General features: G+C 42.9%; 1 long non-coding RNA gene across 1 annotated transcript; it reads right to left on the bottom strand.

Annotated features, from left to right (window-relative positions):
* Positions 1–4,247: 4,247 nt before the first annotated feature.
* Positions 4,248–4,891, bottom strand: LOC119280826. Its single transcript, XR_005138186.1, has 2 exons — positions 4,657–4,891; positions 4,248–4,544 (listed from the first exon to the last, which is right to left on the bottom strand). It is a non-coding gene; the product is annotated as an uncharacterized LOC119280826 (long non-coding RNA).
* Positions 4,892–4,897: the final 6 nt, after the last annotated feature.

Here is a 4,897-nt window from a genome sequence, read left to right on the forward strand (position 1 = left end):
CCATCGTGGTTTGACACAGGGAGTTCATGACATTTTGTTTATTTGCTTCTGTGGATTAGGTAAACGCGATTAGGACCAGTGGATGAGTGAGCTGACTTGGAACTCGCCGGATTAAATTCATTTATACCGATTTTGTTTACATTTTCTCTGCAAAGTCAGTATGGATTCAGAACCTACGTGCTGTGAAAAACAATTACAATAGGAGATTCAGGCCATGTTCTTCTGATTATGCACTGGACTATAGCCATTTTCCCACAGCGGCTCATCCACTATTGGATAACCACCATGTAGCTTGTTCACTTTAGATGACCCTCTTGCTGATTTCAATAGTTCTCTATGCTGAAGCTTCAAAATGGGACTAATCTGTATTGGTGAATGTAAGATTCAGAGAAAGTGAATATCAAGCTGTTGGTGACTGCAAAAATTTGAAAGAAACGACTCTGATTTCTTCTAGTGAATGACATTGTTGAGGTTGATGTTGGTTTGTAATCTGAGTAGTTCCCTGTGTGATTCATGCTGCAGTTTGGTTTACAAGTCTCATGATACTGACAAACTTTTACACTTCATACATGCTACTTAACTGTAGTAACAGACCAAACAACTGATGAACTTGTGAACTCAGTGTTTACACAAGGGAATAAACAACTCACAAGATGGCTGAGTTTCTTATACATGCATTTCTCGTAGGTGATAGGTGCTGATCGTAAAAAGATAGATGTTGTCAAGAATTCCAATGGCATTGGCATAGCCAAGCTGATCAAGAACTCGGCAGAGAACTGCGGGATCAAGGGCTCCGACAAAAGGCGACGCCGTCGACCCGACCTCGCTGCTCACGGAAGAGTGCGACGTGCTCATCCCGGCAGCTCTGGGAGGAGTCATAAAAAAGTAATCTTCTTCTTCCTCGTCCCAGCTCACTTCATCCTATCTTCTATCAGATTAATGCTCTGAAGTTCAGTTAGAGTATCCTCCTGGCTGCTATTTTTTTCTGTATCTGAAAACATTTTTTGTTAATAAATAGTCCTTTCGATTTTCTTCTTCTCCTAGGGACAATGTGCTAAGAAAATAGGAAATTTTTCGACTAATTTAATCCATAAGTAGATAACTAGCATGGCATTGACAGAACTAACAACATACTGGTACTGATCTAAACAAGCACATACTACGCAAATAGTAGACAAATCTACACATGATGCTAGCACTGCTAATACAGAAATTATCAGGAGAGGGATAAACGCGGTATACCCTCCAGTAGGCCTTGCAGAAGTCGCCGCCGCGGTGGCAGCAGCAGCAGAAGCGTCCTCGGCGGCCTTCTTGTCGGCCTCGGTCTTCTCGGCGGCAGCGCGTTCGGCGGCGCTGGACATGGTGATGATGGAGACGACGCAGACGTAGAGGAAGTAGTGGATCGGAGGCGAGCAGTCGCGTAGTCGCTTTCCAAAAACCTATTCGTCTATCTCCCGTACAGGAACCAGAGAGACGGAGTTTCGGAGACCTGCTCTCCCGTCGACCGTGTACGCGGCGGACGGGATGGAGTCACCGGCGGCAGCAGCAGCAAAGGAACGACGGTGGGTGGTTCGCGTGGAGCAGATGTGATCTGATCGTGGCGGCTAGGGTTAGGGGATCCGACGTCTCAGATCGTGGCCCTGCTATCAGAACCTCTCCGTTAGTGACTGGCAAAAATAAGCGCATAGGTGTGAGCTCGGCTTGGCTCATTCCCGCAACCTGCAACCGCGCGGCGCGGCGAGGCGGGCTGCGGAGGAGGAGCGCGCGAGGGCCTCATCTCTTCTCAAGCTCCAATAGCATGTAGAAGAGCCACCCTAATAAACCACTCTAACTTTCCTTCCACTAGCATGGTGAGACTAAACTTTCCACCACCTTGTCATGCCACCTACATGGGCCCTTAGAGATCAAATCTGAAATTTTTATATGGGCTCTAGGCCCATCTCACATTTCAACACAATGTTGATGCCATCAAAGCAAAGTACATCATCTAGGATGCTAACCACCCAACAGACCCCGAGGCCGAAGAGGCAAGAACACCAACATTTTGCCACAAAACTAAGCTGCATTTGTTGACACATTTCACACATTGACTGACATTAGAGAAATGTACATGTTCGCGCTGCAGATTCTGGCAAAGAAGGGCGTGCTGATCCTACCGGACATCCTGGCCAACTCCGGCGGAGTGATGGTGAGCTACTTCGAGTGGGTGCAGAACATCCAGGGGTTCATATGGGACGAGCAGAAGGTGAATCGGGAGCTCAAGACTTACATGACCCGCGCCTCAAACATAGTTCTGATTATTTAGGCAGTGAATGGCGCCGTATAAAATGGACAGTAATTATGTATAGTATATCTTCGAAAACCAGAATCGGCTCAATTTGGAAGAATGCCTGCTTTATATGAATTTCTTGCCCGCTTTGCTACAAGTGCATTACCATGCCTCAACCATAATCATCCTTGAAAAATATGGCAGTCACCTTTAGTATGGAACAGAAGAAGCATGCACAACCTATTTTGTCAATGAGCAAGTTTAGCATATGTTTGTACATTGCTGATCTAGTTAGTAAGCAGAACACTGTTATAGTAAAACTAGCTAGGACATCTGTTTCAGTATTGTTACCCAGCAGGCTTAGGCCTAGATTTATTAGTTGTAAATTTGTTAGCTCCATGTATCGCATTAGTCTCGATGCAAAACATAAGCTGCAATGTATCAACTATTTTCGACATGTCTATATCAGTATTCTCTTATTTCTCTGCAGGAGAGGCTGGCATTTGACAATATGGTTCTGTGTGTGCATTGACTGTTGGTGCTGCAGCCTGTAATTTTTGTTGTGGAGTGGACCGAAGTAATCCATCAAGCTATCTGCATTATTCTGTTCCTTTTGCTGGCGAGGTAATAATCTCCCACTCAACTCGTGATGTGAGAGATAGTACTCTAACCATGATATTTACATCATTGCTCATGTGTTCTATATGCTATGGTTTTTCTTCCTTAATTACCCTGCCTCAGCCATAATCATCATCGACTTAAACCAGAACTGTATACTTACGCAGTGTATGGCGATGTATAGAATGGGGAACATGCGTTTGTAAGTAGTCACTTATGGTACTGTTTTAAAAAGAGAAGGGCTGCTACTTAGGCTTGCATGTCATTCTACCAGGCTGCTACTTAGGCTTCCATGTCATTCTACCATCAAGTTTAGGTAATCAATGTGTGAGCCCAATATTCACATCCGGGTTAGCTTTCACATTTAGTTTGAGGGAACAAAGTAGTATTAAAGCCTGATAACAATGAATTACTGAAAGGCATATCAACCATACATTTGGCGGAAGTGCTCTCTCCTAGCTGTGAGATATCTGTAACGCCTGTGTCGCCTTATATTGGTTTTTTTTTCAGTCGACTGAACGTTTCAAAGATTGCACTAGTTGGTTTGCTGAATCTCGAAATGAGATTTGGTTCTGGTAGATGATAGGTTGACTTATATCTGTTTGTGTATCTGTACTTACTTTGCTTTTTTTAGGGCTACACTTGGTTTGCTATAGAAATTTGCTAATTACTCCTGTTAAGAATTTGATCACCTTTTCTCCTTTAATCAAGTATCTTCTTGTGGAGGTGTGGATGAAGGACCCCTCCAACGTGCCAAAGATTAGCACATGGAGCTGTCGGAGCTGGACGACTCAACCTCGCCACCCACAGAAAAGCGCGGAATGGTGCATGGCGTTACCATCCATGTTGGATCGGTGGAGGATCACAACACCACACGTTGTCATAGCTTCACTTTCTGGAATGGTATGGTTGATGGCACCAGCCCCACCTCAAGATGGAGGTCACGGGTTTGCAGGGGGCATACTGGAGATTTTCAGATTTAATTGTTTGAATGTATCTTTATTTCATTTCAGATTGTGTCAAGTCTTGTGTACTACTCCCTCTGCTCCACCGGTTCACAATTACAAGATGTTTCTAACTTATATTTGTGTCTGCTCCATCTGTTTATAAGATGTTTCTAACTTATATTTGTGTCTGGTCCATCCGTTTATAAGATGTTTCTAATTCATATTTGTGAACCGAGGGGGTACTAAATATGAGCTTCTATCTAAACTTTTGTCCGCGATCTATTTGTGACGACTTCTCTCAAGGCAGGAGCCACTTTTGTGTGCATACTTCTCTTGATTCGTTCTATGTTGTCAAGTTCTTATTCATTTGGTGATCTTCTGTAATATTTGTGTTCGTTGATCATGGCCAAGTAAATCAAATTGAATTTCCTGTTAAGGCCCGATGCTTACAGCGAAACTGAACAAAATATCTAGTGAAATAATCAAATGATAACAAAGCTTTGCACGATCCTCTGCACTTTTTATGCTAATCTGAATAATCTCACTTGAATCTACTAAAAATGCATCTTGTCTACAGCTTCTAACAGCCACCAGTAAAAACTGATAATCTTATCTACAACAATCTCGAGCTCCTTTATCTTCTCTTGTTGTGCAACATCCTTCTTATTATGTTCTTGCGCCTTCCCTTCCATCTCTTCTAACAACCCATCCTGAAATTGCACAGTTTTTTTAATAAAAAATTGCACCGTGGTATTGATGTAAGCCTATCTGTTTCCTACTGCTGCCTTGTGTATGGATCATTCTGAACATTAAAGATGATACCTGAGATACTCAAAGCAGATGGCACTGCCAGATTATTCTTTTGAACTTTTGGAGTGAGAGTCGAAAGCTGAGTATCTAGAGTTCCCTTCACTGCCTCTGTAGATTAATATCTGCTCATTGTCAAATGACAGAAGAACGCAAGGAACAAGATCACACATATAGAGAACCACATAATTTAGGTCTATATTGGGATCTCTAAAAAGACTTATATTTAGGAACGGAGAGAGTACACGGTAACATA

This window comes from Triticum dicoccoides, chromosome 3B, assembly GCF_002162155.2.
Source record: "Triticum dicoccoides isolate Atlit2015 ecotype Zavitan chromosome 3B, WEW_v2.0, whole genome shotgun sequence".
NCBI classification, from domain to species: Eukaryota; Viridiplantae; Streptophyta; class Magnoliopsida; order Poales; family Poaceae; genus Triticum; species Triticum dicoccoides.